The sequence below is a fragment of the Schistocerca serialis genome, chromosome 7 (genome assembly GCF_023864345.2).
Source record: "Schistocerca serialis cubense isolate TAMUIC-IGC-003099 chromosome 7, iqSchSeri2.2, whole genome shotgun sequence".
Taxonomy (NCBI): Eukaryota; Metazoa; Arthropoda; class Insecta; order Orthoptera; family Acrididae; genus Schistocerca; species Schistocerca serialis.
The window spans coordinates 476,756,668-476,774,531 of NC_064644.1; the positions used below are offsets into that span (position 1 = coordinate 476,756,668).

Consider the following 17,864-nt stretch of genomic DNA (forward strand, 5'->3'; position numbering starts at 1 on the left):
CGGAAAGTTTGCGAGGAAAAACCTATACTGGTACAATGGTACGCTTCTGAGTAAAAATCCTTGGAAATAATCCAGCCTGCGTGGTTTCCAAGGTGCCTCTTCTTCTTTCATCTCACCTGCGTCCAAGATTTGCAAAGTTCGGAAGTATTATCCGGTTATCCTTCCCGTCCGGCTACAATAGCGGCCGGCCGTCACCCTATTGTGCTCTAGAATTCAGGTGCCACGACGTCCGTCTAGCTACTTCTTGTGTTTAAGCAGGACCAACACCTGTGGGGGCCTTCCACCCAGAGCTTGGTTCAAATGGCTCTGAGCACTATGCGACTTAACTTCTGAGGTCATCAGTCGCCTAGAACTTAGAACTAATGAAACCTAACTAACCTAAGGACATCACACACATCCATGCCCGAGGCAGGATTCGAACCTGCGACCGTAGCGGTCGCTCGGTTCCAGACTGTAGCGCCGAGAACCGCACGGCCACTAAACCGGCCCACCCAGAGCTTGAGTTCTGCCTGCCGCTTCATCTCGACTGTCGTTCCAAACTCTACTAGTATAATAAAGACACTCCGTCACCTTTCATGCAATAAGCGTTAACAATTATTTACAAGGCGTACGTAACGAAGTCAGTCTCCTTTATATATTCGTATATACGATGTACAACCTATCACATGATACCTAATTGCGTTTGTATATCACGGCAAAATATGTGGATGGGTTCTTGTAAGGTGTCAAATAATAGGCATCTTACACAGTGACTGCCCACCCTCACGGTAAGAAATATTACAATCACATCACATGTAATACATACACACTCCTGGAAATTGAAATAAGAACACCGTGAATTCATTGTCCCAGGAAGGGGAAACTTTATTGACACATTCCTGGGGTCTGATACATCACATGATCACACTGACAGAACCACAGGCACATAGACACAGGCAACAGAGCATGCACAATGTCGGCACTAGTACAGTGTATATCCACCTTTCGCAGCAATGCAGGCTGCTATTCTCCCATGGAGACGATCGTAGAGATGCTGGATGTAGTCCTGTGGAACGGCTTGCCATGCCATTTCCACCTGGCGCCTCAGTTGGACCAGCGTTCGTGCTGGACGTGCAGACCGCGTGAGACGACGCTTCATCCAGTCCCAAACATGCTCAATGGGGGATCCGGAGATCTTGCTGGCCAGGGTAGTTGACTTACACCTTCTAGAGCACGTTGGGTGGCACGGGTTACATGCGGACGTGCATTGTCCTGTTGGAACAGCAAGTTCCCTTGCCGATCTAGGAATGGTAGAACGATGGGTTCGATGACGGTTTGGGTGTACCGTGCACTATTCAGTGTCCCCTCGACGATCACCAGTGGTGTACGGCCAGTGTAGGAGATCGCTCCCCACACCATGATGCCGGGTGTTGGCCCTGTGTGCCTCGGTCGTATGCAGTCCTGATTGTGGCGCTCACCTGCACGGCGCCAAACACGCATACGACCATCATTGGCACCAAGGCAGAAGCGACTCTCACCGCTGAAGACGACACGTCTCCATTCGTCCCTCCATTCACGCCTGTCGCGACACCACTGGAGGCGGGCTGCACGATGTTGGGGCGTGAGCGGAAGACGGCCTAACGGTGTGCGGGACCGTAGCCCAGCTTCATGGAGACGGTTGCGAATGGTCCTCGCCGATACCCCAGGAGCAACAGTGTCCCTAATTTGCTGGGAAGTGGCGGTGCGGTCCCCTACGGCACTGCGTAGGATCCTACGGTCTTGGCGTGCATCCGTGCGTCGCTGCGGTCCGGTCCCAGGTCGACGGGCACGTGCACCTTCCGCCGACCACTGGCGACAACATCGATGTACTGTGGAGACCTCACGCCCCACGTGTTGAGCAATTCGGCGGTACGTCCACCCGGCCTCCCGCATGCCCACTATACGTCCTCGCTCAAAGTCCGTCAACTGCACATACGGTTCACGTCCACGCTGTCGCGGCATGCTACCAGTGTTAAAGACTGCGATGGAGCTCCGTATGCCACGGCAAACTGGCTGATACTGACGGCGGCGGTGCACAAATGCTGCGCAGCTAGCGCCATTCGACGGCCAACACCGCGGTTCCTGGTGTGTCCGCTGTGCCGTGCGTGTGATCATTGCTTGTACAGCCCTCTCGCAGTGTCCGGAGCAAGTATGGTGGGTCTGACACATCGGTGTCAATGTGTTCTTTTTTCCATTTCCAGGAGTGTATTTACATGTGAAGAATAACTTGAACAAAGCCAAAATGTGCAAAACAATGATTATAAGTTTTCAGTACTTAAACAATGCGGCTCGACAGACTCGTATCGTTCGCCACAGATCGAGACACATCACATTAACACGGGAAACTTACGATGAGGTGAGAAAAGCCATGGAATACCTGCTAATATCGTGTAGGACGTACTTTTGCCCGGTGTAGTGCAGCAACTCCACGTGGCATGGACTCAAGAAGTCATTGGAGGTCCCCTGCAGAAATACTGACTCATTTTGCCTCTACAGCCGTCCATAATTGCGAAAGTGTTGCCGGTGCAGTATTTTGTACACTAAATGAAGTCGCAATTACGTACCATACATGTTCGATGGGATTCATGTTGGGCGATCTGGGTGGCAGGATCTTTCGCTCGAATTGTCCAGAATCTTCTTCAAACCAATTGCGGAGAACTGGAGCCCAGTGATATGGCGCATAGTCATCCATAAAAAATCAATTTTTTTTGGGAATATAAAGCCCATGAATGGCTGAAAATGGTCTCCAAGCATCCGAGCATAACTATTTCCAGGCAATGATCGGTTCAGTCGGACGAGAGGACCCAGTCCATTCCATGTAAACACCGTCCACACTACCATAGAGTCACCGCCACCTTGCGCAGTGACAGTTGACAACCTGGGTCCATGGCTTCGTGCGGTTTGTACCACACTCGGACCCTACCATCAGCTCTTGCTGAAACAGGGATTCACCCGACCACTCACGGCTTTCCGGTAGTCTACGGTCCGCCCACGAGAGGCGCTGCAAGCGACGCCGTGCTGTCAGCAAAGGTCTTTGCTTCGGCCATCTGCTGCCGTAGCCCATTGTCGTCAAATGCCGCCGCACTGTCCTAACGGATAAGTTGGTCGTATGTCCCACATTGGTTTCTGTGGTTATTTAACCTAATACCTTGTGTGTTAACACTGTCAACGCTATGCTAACACCGCTGCTCTCGGTCATTATGAGAAGACCGTAGGCCGCTGCGTTGTCCATGGTGAGAGGTAACGCCTGAAATTTGGCTTTCTCGGCACACTCTTGTCACTGTGGGTCTTAGAACATTGAATTCCGTAACGGTTTCCGAAACGGAATGTCACACGTGAGTAGCTTAACCATTCCGCTTTGGAAGCCTGTTAGTTCCCGTCGCCCGGCCATAATCATGTCGGACGTCTTTCTACGCGAATCACCTGAGTACAAATGACAGCTCCGCCAATACACTGCCCTTTTATACCTTGAGTACGCGATGCTACCGCCATAAGTATACGTGCATATCGCTATCCCATGACTTTTGTCATCTAAGTGTATGTTCATGTTATTCTTCATACATGGAGTCATCTATGACGTGTTATGTTGTGCTTGTAATCTTTCTTATTGTGAGGATGGTCAGTGATCTAAACCGGTCATAGTAAATACTATAAGAGAGATTCATGTCGTGGCTTTTTCCGAGTATAATTTACTCTCCCCGATGTTATTCAATCTGTATATTGAGCAAGCAGTAAAGGAAACAAAAAAAAATTCGGAGTAGGTATTAAAATCCATGGAAAAGAAATAAAAACTTTGAGGTTCGCCGATGACATTGTAATTCTGTCAGAGACATCAAAGGACTTGGAAGAGCAGTTGAACGGAATGGATGGTGTCTTGAAGGGAGGATATAAGATGAACATCAACAAAAGCAAAACGAGGATAATGGAATGTAGTCGAATTAAGTCAGGTGATGTTGAGGGTATTAGATTAGGAAATGAGACACTTAAAGTAGTAAAGGAGTTTTGCTATTTGGGGAGCAAAATAACTGATGATGGTCGAAGTAGAGAGGATATAAAATGTAGACTGGCAATGGCAAGGAAAGCGTTTCTGAATAAGAGAAATTTGTTAACATCGAGTATAGATTTCAGTGTCAGGAAGTCATTTCTGTAAGTATTTGTATGGAGTGTAGCCATGTATGTAAGTGAAACATGGACGGTAAATAGTTTGGACAAGAAGAGAATAGAAGCTTTCGAAATGTGGTGCTACAGAAGAATGCTGAAGATTAGATGGGTAGAACACATAACTAATGAGGAGGTACTGAATAGGATTGGGGAGAAGAGGAGTTTGTGGCACAACTTGACCAGAAGAAGGGATCGGTTGGTCGGACATGTTCTGAGGCATCAAGGGATCACCAATTTAGTATTGGAGGGCAGCGTGGAGGGTAAAAATCATAGGGGGAGACCAAGAGATGAATACACTAAGCAGATTCAGAAGGATGCAGGTTGCAGTACGTACTGGGAGATGAAGAAACTTGCACAGGATAGAGTAGCATGGAGAGCTGCATCAAACCAGTCTCAGGACTGAAGACCACAACAACAACAATTTACTGGTTAACTATCAAGTCCGCTTACTCTCATATAAATATTGCATCAGCCAGCAAAGTCTTGCTGCGCTGCTCCACGTACCGACAGCAGCCTTGTGTAGAACAATGAAAGTTTCGTCGCAGATGTCTTTTTTGTCATAAACGCAATAGAAATGTGTCCAAGTAACGTCGTGGATTTGTTCTTGCATAAGTGGTTTTCGAGCAGCGACAGTCTAAGTGGCGTGTTGGATTTGTTCTTATCGTGCGTGGTTTCCAAGCAGCAGCAATCAAAGTACTGCTGTGAATTTGTTGTTGTCAAATGGCTCTGAGCACTATGGGACTTAACAGCTATGGTCATCAGTCTCCTAGAACTTAGAACTACTTAAACCTAACTAACCTAAGGACATCACACAACACCCAGTCATCACGAGGCAGAGAAAATCCCTGACCCCGCCGGGAATCGAACCCGGGAACCCGGGCGTGGGAAGCGAGAACGCTACCGCACGACCACGAGCTGCGGACTGTTCTTGTCATAACTGATTTCCGAACACCAACAGTCTAAGTGACATTTAGGATTAGTTGAATTTGTTTGTTTAGCAAGTGTTTCCTGTGCAGTGACAAAGTCATGAAACTGTCCTACCACGTTTTGATGGGTTGTTCTTCTGTGATATAATCCCTGTACCTGTAACGGCATCTTCTACAATAGCCGATACTTGGATCTTCCTATGAGCTAATTCCGAATATCTCCCATACTAAATATGCAAGTTAGTGCTGCTCGACACTTTCAGTTTACAATAACCACACCAACATCGCTCGCGAGTGTGTACGAACTTTTTACGCGCACTCTTACCTACGGTCGGCTTTTCCATGTTGACTCAAATGGCCAATGAGGCACTTCCTGCTGTCAGCACGGGGTAGATAACGGCACGCGCAGCCAGGCGATATGCGAGCAGCGGTGACCTTCCTGTAAGCCATGATAGGAAGCCACGACGACTATTGCGTGACGGCCCGGCACCTCCTATCACGCAGCAATGTGACATTTTTGCTGTATTCGTGCAGTTACTATTCGAAAAAGTATTTCACGATACCTACTGCGCTGTAACAGACGCTACAGATAAATACGGTAAGTAACTGAAATGACTTCGCTCAATTCGTTATTCATTGTAGAATCTGCACACCGGCACAGATGGGCACCAGACAAACTGTAACACAGGACAGGTGTCCTCCACACGAAAATATATTCGTGGATTCTCTTTCAGCCGGCCGGGGTGGCCGAGCGCTTCTAGGCGCTACAGTCTGGAACCGCGCGACCGCTACGGTCGCAGGTTCGAATCCTGCCTCGGGCATGGATGTTTGTGATGTCCTTCGGTTACTTAGGTTTAAGTAGTTCTAAGTTCTAGGGGACTGATGACCTCAGAAGTTAAGTCTCATAGTGTTCAGAGCCATTTGAACCATTAAGAATAAACAAGAAAAAGACTAAAGTGATGGTATGGAGTACAGGAGCAGAATATGAACCTCTGAGAATGAGAATTGGAAGAGAGGAGCTGGAAGTGATAGAGGAATTTACTCACCTGGGAAGCAAAATCACAAGAGATGGCAGAAGCCGGAAAGAAATTGCAACCAGAATACAAAAGGCCAAAATTGCATTTAATCGGAGAAGAAACTCACTCACCAGTAACATCAGTCTCAAAATAAGGAAACGTATCATGAAAGGTTTCGTTTGGAGTGTGGCCCTATACGGATGTGAAACTTGGACAACTGGAAGAGAAGACGTCTAGAGGCCCTGGAGATGTGGTGCTATAGAAGGATGATGAAGATCAGCTGGAGAGACAAAGTAACAAATGAAGTGGTGCTTAGAAGAGTACAGGAAACCAGATCTCTGTGGAGGCACATCCAAACAAGGAGAGACAAACTTGTAGGGCACATCCTAAGACACAACAACACCATTGAAACAACAGCAGAAGGAGCTATTGAGGGAAGGAATCGGCGGGGGCGACCAAGGATGTCATACATGCAACAGATCATGAATGACGCTGGATGTAACACATACGTGGAAATGAAGAGGAAGGCAGACAGAAGAGAAGAATGGCGCTCTGCTGCAAACCAACCTCAGGGTTGAAAACTAAAGGAAGAGGCTACAGGGAAATACGGTAAGTAACTGAAATGACTTCGCTCAATTCCTTATTCATTGTAGAATCTGCACACCGGTACAAATTGGCGCCAGACAAAGTAACGCAGGACAGGTGTCCTCCACACGAGAATATATTAGTGGATTCTCTTTCAAACAAGGACCAGCCTCATCGCTTCTAACTCGTGAAAACTTCCCATTGATCGAAACGGACTCCCAAATACGTGAAATCGCTACAGCAAACGTGCGAAGTGTTCGCTTATATCGATTAATCAGTACTGATCGTAATATATGCGCGTTAAACATTGCAAGGATAAATTCCGCGATCCGCCAAAAACGAAATGTAATGCGAAGAAATGAAAGTGCCGAATGAATAGGCAGATTTCAAGTTGGAACACTGACTGAATGCAGCTCTCTATGCTAGTCTACAATGTGCAAGTCTCTCCAAGTCTGGGTAATTACCGCTGCTAACATCCATTTAATCATTCTTACCTCACTTCTACTCATTAAAATTGTAACGACAGAAAGGACAGCAAATAATGAAATTTAGTTATTGTTCCTAATAGTACCAAATTTTTTCAGTGGGTGAGGGATCTCGAGAAGGTGCTAACCGTCGAGGTAGGTCAGTACAGCACAGGCGACAGGCCGTTTGCGTTATTTAGTTGAAAGATAATGCCACAGAGGCCTAGAAAACAGGGCATAGTTACGGCCTTAACACCTCAGAAATGTAGGAACTGCCGACCACATTACCGACTGAGCGAAGTGGTTGAGTGGTTAGCACACTGGACTCGCATTCGGGAGGACGACAGCGCAACAGGCTTCCGTTCATCCTGATTCAGGTTTTCGTAATTTCCATAAATCGTTTCAGGTAAATGCTGGGATGGTTCCTTTGAAAGGGGACGGCCGATGTCCTTCCTCATCCTTCCCAAATTACCGTCTGTGGGAACCGGAAATGATCGAATTGTCTACCTAATGGCTCTGCCTAGCATCACCCCAGATTCTGTATCAGTGTGACGACGATGAATGCAATCTACACTCCTGGAAATTGAAATAAGAACACCGTGAATTCATTGTCCCAGGAAGGGGAAACTTTATTGACACATTCCTGGGGTCAGATACATCACATGATCACACTGACAGAACCACAGGCACATAGACACAGGCAACAGAGCATCCACAATGTCGGCACTAGTACAGTGTATATCCACCTTTCGCAGCAATGCAGGCTGCTATTCTCTCATGGAGACGATCGTAGAGATGCTGGATGTAGTCCTGTGGAACGGCTTGCCATGCCATTTCCACCTGGCGCCTCAGTTGGACCAGCGTTCGTGCTGGACGTGCAGACCGCGTGAGACGACGCTTCATCCAGTCCCAAACATGCTCAATGGGGGACAGATCCGGAGATCTTGCTGGCCAGGGTAGTTGACTTACACCTTCTAGAGCACTTTGGGTGGCACGGGATACATGCGGACGTGCATTGTCCTGTTGGAACAGCAAGTTCCCTTGCCGGTATAGGAATGGTAGAACGATGGGTTCGATGACAGTTTGGATGTACCGTGCACTATTCAGTGTCCCCTCGACGATCACCAGTGGTGTACGGCCAGTGTAGGAGATCGCTCCCCACACCATGATGCCGGGTGTTGGCCCTGTGTGCCTCGGTCGTATGCAGTCCTGATTGTGGCGCTCACCTGCACGGCGCCAAACACGCATACGACCATCATTGGCACCAAGGCAGAAGCGACTCTCATCGCTGAAGACGACACGTCTCCATTCGTCCCTCCATTCACGCCTGTCGCGACACCACTGGAGGCGGGCTGCACGATGTTGGGGCGTGAGCGGAAGACGGCCTAACGGTGTGCGGGACCGTAGCCCAGCTTCATGGAGACGGTTGCGAATGGTCCTCGCCGATACCCCAGGAGCAACAGTGTCCCTAATTTGCTGGGAAGTGGCGGTGCGGTCGCCTACGGCACTGCGTAGGATCCTATGGTCTTGGCGTGCATCCGTGCGTCGCTGCGGTCCGGTCCCAGGTCGACGGGCACGTGCACCTTCCGCCGACCACTGGCGACAACATCGATGTACTGTGGAGACCTCACGCCCCACGTGTTGAGCAATTCGGCGGTACGTCCACCCGGCCTCCCGCGTGCCCACTATACGCCCTCGCTCAAAGTCCGTCAACTGCACATACGGTTCACGTCCACGCTGTCGCGGCATGCTACCAGTGTTAAAGACTGCGATGGAGCTCCGTATGCCACGGCAAACTGGCTGACACTGACGGCGGCGGTACACAAATGCTGCGCAGCTAGCGCCATTCGACGGCCAACACCGCGGTTCCTGGTGTGTCCGCTGTGCCGTGCGTGTGATCATTGCTTGTACAGCCCTCTCGCAGTGTCCGGAGCAAGTATGGTGGGTCTGACACACCGGTGTCAATGTGTTCTTTTTTCAATTTCCAGGAGTGTATGTCCGTTATCCTCGGAGTCTCCGTACATGGCTACGACCATCGTGGTGCTGTATGCGGAACCAGCACTCTTCTGCAAAAGCGACACGGTCCTACTCTTGTGTCAAATACTGACGTAGCGCTATCTCTCCGTGATGCTCCAACCGGCGGTGCACTGACCGACCCTTGTGCAAGGATACTCGCCTTGCTGCAAACAAGTCTACTTCGTGATTCATGGGACGTCGCATAGCCCAATAGCCCCGCATGGCCATGCAAACAACGCTGGGCGCTAGGCATGTGGTTCTATTGAGAACCTGCAGGGCGTTGAGTATGACCGCCTTGAACTCATCGATTCCATATTCGTATGGTCGTTGTGACGCCTTGATCAGTGCGAGAAGCAATACCGCGGCACCATAAACAACAGTCTCTAAGGGCCATGGCCAGCCGTTGTGAAAATCCGACAAGTGCAGGTAGACGCTCCTCTTCCTTAAATAATGTATAAAAGAATGGTTCAATTGCCTCTAAGCACTATGGGACTTAACGTCTGAGGTCATCAGTCCCCTAGACTTAGAACTACTTGAACCTGACTAACCAAAGGACATCACACACATCCATGCCCGAGGCAGGATTCGAAACTGCGAACGTAGCAGCAGCGCGGTTCCGGACTGAAGGGCCTAGAACCGTTCGATCACAACGGCCGGCTGTATATAAAAGAATCTTCTTACCTCCAACCAACAACCAAATGCACTTCCTCTATAAGAAGCCTGTTGCATAATCTTTCCTTATGAATAGAATACACAGTGTCCTAGGAGGTATGGTCAGTATACAGGGATTTGACAGGGACGACAATTTGAAACTTCGTACAGACATACGCCCAATTCCGATTGGGTTCAGAGACAGAACACTTTTAATATACATTGTTATTTACTCTAAAAACAAAAAGAAGATGCACCACAAAGAAATTATCCGAATGGGACGGAAATCATCAGACGTGATGAACATGTACAGACAAACAAATGATTGCAATTTCGGAAGAAATGAATGATTAATTCAAGAGAAAGAGCTTTACGAACTGAAAAAGTCAATAACGCGTTGGTCGACCTCTGACCCTTATGCAACCAATTATTCAGATTGGCATTCATTGACAGACCTGATAGATGTCCCTCTCAGGGATATCGTGCGAAATTCTGTCCAACTGGCGGGTTCGATCGTCAAAATCACTATCTGCTTTAGGGCCCTGCCCATAATGCTAAAAAAGTTTTCGGTTAGGGAGCGGTCCGGTGACCTTGCTGCCCAAGGTAGGGTTTGGCATGCAAGAGGGCAAGCAGTAGAAATGGTCGCCGTGTGGAGGCGGGAATTAGGTTGCTGAAATTTAAGTCCAGGATGGCTTGTCATGAAGGGCAACAAAATGGGAGCGCAGAACCTCGTCGACGTACCGTTGTGCTGCAAGGGTCCCGCGGATGAAAACTTAAAGAGTCCTGTTATGAAAAAGAAGTTGCCCTTCTCGCCATCATTTCTACACTCATGCTCATAAATTAAGGATAACTGCAGAATGTGGTGCCACACAACGTGGTACTACACAAAACTGCCGCTAATGGCATAGGCACATAGGAAACACACACGATACAGATCTGTAACTCCACGGTATTGGTGATAAGTTGAAAAAACCGTCCCGAAACACATGTGCTACAAAATGCCACTGTTTCCTGCACATGTACCCCGACATCAATATGGGATATGTTCAACTTGCACACGTACACAGGCCGCACAACACGTTAGCATACTCTGGATCAGGTGGTCGAGCAGATAGTGTTAGTGGGACATACGCGTGGTGAGCTGGTAGTAGGATTACACTACACCATTCCAACAATGTGTTATGTTGTGGCACAGATTGTTGAACTACACGTTCAGAAGGAAAACTGGAACTTGGAAGAATACCTGTTTCGCACAGTGGGCTGAAACCTCTGGTAAACATTCTGCGCTAAGGAATTCGTGTCGGAAGTTGCCGACAGTATTCTTAAACACCAGAAGGAGGCATACTACATCTCGCATTCTTGCACCAGTGCCTGTCGGAGCTCCTGAAGTGTCGTAGGGGTTTGAAGACATGCAGCGATGCGACGACCGAGAGCATCCCAGACATCCTCGATGGGGTTTAGGTCTGGAGGACAGGCAGGCTTCTCCATTCGCCTGATATGTTCTGTTTCGAGGTACTCCTCCACGATGGCAGCTCAGTGGGGCCGTTCTATATCATCCATCAGGAGAAAGGTGGGACCCACTGCAACCCCGAAAAAGCGGCCGTACTGGTGCAAAATGACTTCCCGATACACCTGACCTGTTACAGTTCCTCTGTCAAAGACACGCAGGGGTGTACGTGCAACAATCATAATCACACCGAACACCATCAAACCACGACCTCCATACAGGTCTATTTCAAGGACTTTAAGGGGTTGGTATCTGGTTCCTGGTTCACGCCAGATGAAAACCCGGCGAGAATCACTGTTCAGACTATACCTGGACTCGTTCGTGAACATAACTTCGGACCACTGTTCTAATGACCATCTACTGTGTTCTTGACACCACGCCTTACGGGCTCTCCTGTGACTAGGGGTCAGTGGAATGCACCTTGTAGGTCTCCGGGCGAATACAGTCGTCTGTAGACTGTGTGGCTGGAGACAACTGTACCAGTGGCTACGGTAAGGTCCCGAGCAAGGCTACCTGCAGTATTCCGTGGCCGTCTGCGGGCACTGATGGTGAGATATCGATCTTCTTGTGTTGTTGTACACTGTGGACGTCCCGTAATGTAGCGCCTGGACACGTTTCCTGTCTGCTGGAATCGCTGCCGTAATCTCGAGATCACACTTTGTGGCACACGGGGGGTCCGTGCTACGACCAGCTGTGTTTGACCAGCCTCCAGTCGCCCTAGTATTCTACCCCTCATAACGTCATCAATATGTGTTCTCTGAGCCAATTTCAGCACACAGTCTCCATTAGCACGTCTGAAAATGTCTGCACACTTACTCGCTGCACTGTACTCTGACATGCACCAACACACCTCTGCGTATGCGGACTGCTGCCAGTGCCACCGTGCGACGACCGCAGGTCAGATGCACCGCATGGTCATACCCCGAGGTGATTTGAACATGCAAACCGCCCACCAGAGCGTTGTTACACCATGTATCAGCATTATCCTTATGAGCATGAGTGTAGTTGCAGGACCGTATGGCGGGCGACAGTCAGGATAGTATTCTGGTATTCCATCGGTGTCCGGGACGCCCCCAGACAAGTCTTCGCTGGTCATTGAGGCTCAATTCGAAGCTTCACTACGAAAATTCTACTGCAGACAACGAGATTCCAGGCCGAAGACGTTTCTGCAAAACCCCAGACAACGGGGGGGGATGCCAACCTGACCATCGCCCAGTCTGGTTTACGCATGCACAACAGTTAGTAAACTTTACAGCATGCGTTTTAGCAAGCATCAATTCAAAAACATGCATTTTTGGCGTATTCACCTCCAAACATTACCGCACACGTCACATTACAGGTGTGCAATTCACAATAGATGTTCGAATATCCCACATTTAACTTCAAAGCATTTGTGCACTCTTGAAAGAGCATGTATTGTTTGTCTGAGTGCCTCTTCACGTTTCCTAATGAGAGCAGCACTGCCATTAGGCACCGAAGCATTATCTCTCACGTTCAGTTTTCGTTGGTCACCTCAGTTCTCATGCTAAACAGTTAAAAGTACATTGCAGTCCGCATGGCCAAAGGAACGCTCTCAAGGTGGTCAACATATGAATTTAAAAAAATGCAAGTAATTCTGTTCCGTCATTCGCTCTTCTAAAATGACTAGGACTGTCACCATGTTACCCTCCATGCCGCAGCGAACACTGATCAAAAACGAACTTTTAAACTGGTTTCGACTGCAGCATGTGGATTTTCCTGCGACCATCTATGATTACTACGTGTGTTGTTGATTCCATTTTGTGTAAATGATTTCGTGAGTGAATAATATCAAAAAATGTTCAAATGTGTGTGAAATCTTATAGGACATAACTGCTAAGGTCATCAGTCCCTAAGCTTACACACTACTTAACCTAAATTATCGTAAGGACAAACACACACACTCATGCCCAAGGGAGGACTCGAACCTCCGCCGGGACCAGCCGCACAGTCCATGACTGCAGCTCCTGAGACCACACGGCTAATCCCGCGCGGCTGAATAATATCAATGAAAGCAAATGGAAATTGTCATTTAACCACTGACAAAATTTCAGTCGTGCAGCACTGTCGTCAGTGAGAAGATTGGGGACACGCTGTATGTGAAATGGTTTCAATTTTTCCGTATGCGATGTTCGTCATTCTAGTGTTAGTGGGACATACGCGTGGCGAGCTGGTAGTAGGATTACACTGCACCATTCCAACAATGTATTATGTTGTGGCACAGATTGTTGAACTACACGTTCAGAAGGAAAACTGGAACTTGGAAGAAAATGTTCAAATGTGGGTGAAATCTTATGGGACTTAACTGCTAAGGTCATCAGTCCCTAAGCTTACACACTACTTAACCTAAATTATTCTAAGGACAAACACAAACACCCATGCCCGAGGGAGGACTCGAACCTCCGCCGGGACCAGCCGCACAGTCCATGACTGCAGCGCCTTAGACCGCTCGGCTAATCCCGCGCGGCTGAACTTGGAAGAATACCTGTTTCGCACAGTGGGCTGAAACCTCTGGTAAACATTCTGCGCTAAGGAATTCGTGTCGGAAGTTGCCGACAGTATACTTAAACACCAAAAGGAGGCATACTACATCTGCATAGTTTTCATTGATTGTAGATGAGCGGCATTGTCCTCATAGCGTGTACAATCACAGTTAACAGATGCTTCTCTCTGATGCGCTTTCAATTCCTCGCACTACCTTACTCACAACATACCATGGACAACTGCGCTTTCAAGAGGCTAGTTTAATGGCGGAAAGATATCCCGAGGAAAGAGGTTGAGAGCAATGTGGTAGGTTGGGTTAGAATAAAATGTCAAAGGGTGGCTAAGACATACACACACGTGCGCTTTAGTAGCGCAAAAACAAATGTACGTTTCTGTGTTCTACCTCAGAAACCATTCGGAATAATGCATACGTCCATATGAAGCTTTTTTTGTGTGCATCAAATGGACTTTTATTGCATCAAATGGATACTGAACAATCTACCTAGGACACTCTGCAAATGACGGTATTCCTACCTACTTTGTGAAGTTGGACTGAAATGATAATCGTTCGCATGTTTAAGTAAGTGGTACACATGAAGTCAGGTTTACGTTTGTTATACACTGAAATGGCAAAAGTCATGGGTACCTCCTAATATCGAATCGGACCTACTTTTTCTCGACGTATGCAGTAACGCGACGTGGCATGAAATCAACAAGTCTGCACAAATATTGAGCCGTGCTGCCATAACTGCAGAAGTGTTGGCGGAAGACGATTTTGTGACCGAACTCACCTCTCGATTGTGTCCCACAAATGTTCGATGGGATTCATGCTGGGCGATCTGGGTGGCCAAATCATTCGCTCGAACTGTCCAGAATGTTCTCAAAACAAATCGTGAACAATGGTGGCCCAGTGACATGCCGTATCGTTGTTTGGGAACGCAAAGGCCTTAAATGGCTGCAAATGGTCACCTAAGGTCCAGTAGACATGGTCACGATCCCAGGAGAGGCTCAAAAATGGCTCTGATCACTATGGGACTCAACTTCTGAGGTCATTAGTCCCCTAGAACTTAGAACTACACTGCTGGCCACCGTAAATGCAACACCCTGAAGGAAGCATACGAATCAAGTGAAATTTACACCATGGGTTTGCAGCGATGAGATATGCAACTGATTAGAATTTCAGCGCAGACGCACATCACGCGCGCCTGTGGCGCCACCTCATAGCGCCAGTTAAGGCTTGGCGATTTCGACGAGTGTACGTTCGGCACGTGTGTTTACCTTGTGGTTGTTTCACAAGACGATCAGTTATGCCTCGTAGACAACAGCGAACATCGTTTGATCAAGTATCCGAGTTCGACAGAGGAAGGATAGTGGCTTACCGAGATTGTGGATTATCATACAGAGAAATCGCTAGTCGTGTTGGACGAAACCAAACAACTGTAATGCGGATATGTGACCGTTGGATGCAGGAGGGTACGATGGACCGACGTGGTCGATCGCATTCACCTCGGTGCACCACTGCACGTGCTGATAGGCAAATTGTGCGCATGGCAGTGACGGATCGCTCAGTGACATCCCGAACCATAGCACAGCACATTGCGTCTGTAACGCATCATCCAGTGTCTGCGCGTACCATTCGACGCCGTTTACAGCAGAGTGGTCTGTCCGCAAGACGTCCATTGCTTCGTCTGCCATTGACGCAGAACCACAGACGTCTCCGTCGCCAATGGTGTGATGACAGACGGATGTGGACGGCAGAATAGAATGACGTTGTCTTTACTGACGAGGCACGCTTCTGTCTGCAGCACCACGATGGTCGGATTCGAGTGTGGAGACACCGTGGAGAGAGGATGCTGGACAGCTGCATTATGCACCGCCACACTGGTCTTGCACCGGGTATTATGGTATGGGGCGGTATTGGATATTACTCTCGCACGCCTCTAGTACGCATTGCCGGTACTTTAAATAGCCGGCGCTACATATCCGAGGTGCTGGAGCCAGTTGTCCTTCCTTACCTTCAGGGCTCGGCCACAGCCATATTTCAACAGGATAATGCGCGACCACACGTGGCACGCATTGTCCAAAGGTTCTTCGTCAATAACCAGATTGAAGTGCTTCCCTGGTCGGCTCGCTCTCCGGATCTTTCGCCGATAGAAAACATGTGGTCCATGGTTGCTCAACGAGTGACCCAGATTACATCCCCAGCTGCCACACCAGATGATGTTTGGCAACGTGTGGAAGCTGCTTGGGCTGCTGTACCCCAGGAACACATCCAACGTCTCTTTGACTCAATGCCGAGACGTGTGGCAGCGGTGATCTCCAACAATGGCGGCTACTCTGGCTACTGATTCTGGCAGGAATCACATGTCACAGACTTCTGTAAACGTAATAATTTGATACTTGGTCAACATGTTATCTACAAAATAAATTTTGTTGTGCTACCTCTTGTCTTTCTTGGTGTTGCATTTACGGTGGTCAGCAGTGTACTTAAACCTAACTAACCTAAGGACATCACACACATCCATGCCCGAGGCAGGATTCGAACCTGCGACCGTAGCGGTCTCGCGGTTCCAGACTGCAGCGCCTAGAACCGCATGGCCACGTCGGCCGGCCCAGGAGAGGCTCTGCAGGCGATGTTGTGCTATTTGCATCTGCTGCCAAAGCCCATTAACGCCAAATTTCGCCCCACTGTCCTGACGGATACGTTCTTCGTGCATAGCAGATTGATTTCTGCCGTTATTTCACGCAGTGTTGCTTGTCTGTTAGCACTGACAACTAGAATCGAACGCCCCTCCTCTCGGTCGTTACGTAAAGGCCGTCGGTCACTGCAGTGTCAGAGGTGAGAAGTAATGGCTGAAATTTGGTATTGTCGGCTCACTGTTGACACTGTGGATTTTGAAATATTGAATTCACTAACAATGTAGTATCATTGCCACAGATACTGCTACAAGGCCGCGCCAACACAAGGTTGGCAGCCCGTCGTCTGCCGAGCACAGCGCACTCTAGCGGGCTGTGCAGCTCGACGGAACTGGAGTGTGCCTCGTTCACTTCTTAGCTACATTTCAACCTAGGCAGACGTACTTTCATACTCGGCCCTCAGCCAGTTCTGTAATGTTTGCATTTGTTTTCTGAGGAGGGCCCATCAGGCATAGTCCCTGAGAATAAGTTGTATTATGTGGTGTCACCGCCAGACACCACACTTGCTAGGTGGTAGCCTTTAAATCGGCCGCGGTCCGTTAGTATACGTCGGACCCGCGTGTCGCCACTGTCAGTGATTGCAGACCGAGCGCCACCACACGGCAGGTCTAGAGAGACTTACTAGCACTCGCCCCAGTTGTACAGCCGACTTTGCTAGCGATGCTACACTGACAAATACGCTCTCATTTGCCGAGACGATAGTTAGCATAGCCTTCAGCTACGTCATCTGCTACGACCTAGAAAGGCGCCATTGCCAGTTATATTGAGATTATATTAATGTCTAAACAAGAGCGATGTTCTCCAATTGTGGATTAAAGTTAAGTATTCCAAGAACTACGTTCTTTTCTTTATAGGATAATTACTTTACCTTGTTCCAGACCTCACGCCAATCTGCGTTAGCTTAAGAGCGTGCATTTCGGCCTCCTCTAGCAACACGGTGTTTGCTCTTCTGCCATCACTTCATATTAGTTCATGGTATTCCATGTTACGAGATTGTCAGTTCATAGCCGCAGCTGCAGCCCTACAAACTACTGAAGATACGTAATTTTCATTGTACTAAGTGTTTCTTGAATAATAATCCTTCTCTCTGACAGTGTGCCATACCGCATATTATTGCAACCTGGGCTCCTTCAGCTCCTATCAACTCGGCCTCCTACTTATTTGCATTTAGTAACGAGCTGAAAACACCTACACGTTTTGTGCCTCTGAACAGTGAGACACAATAAACAATTTGCGAAATGGAATGTCCCATGGGTTTGCTCCAACTACCAATCTGCATTCAAAGTCTAGACGCCGCTTCTCACCATGCCACCCTTCCGAC

The 17,864-nt window shown here is 48.4% G+C and overlaps 1 protein-coding gene across 1 annotated transcript in view; it reads right to left on the reverse strand.

The window, feature by feature from the left end:
- LOC126412386 (polyamine-transporting ATPase 13A3-like) overlaps positions 1–17,864 on the reverse strand; it is a 419,382-nt gene that overhangs the window by 138,401 nt on the left and 263,117 nt on the right. The gene's annotated exons all lie outside the window — the stretch shown is intronic.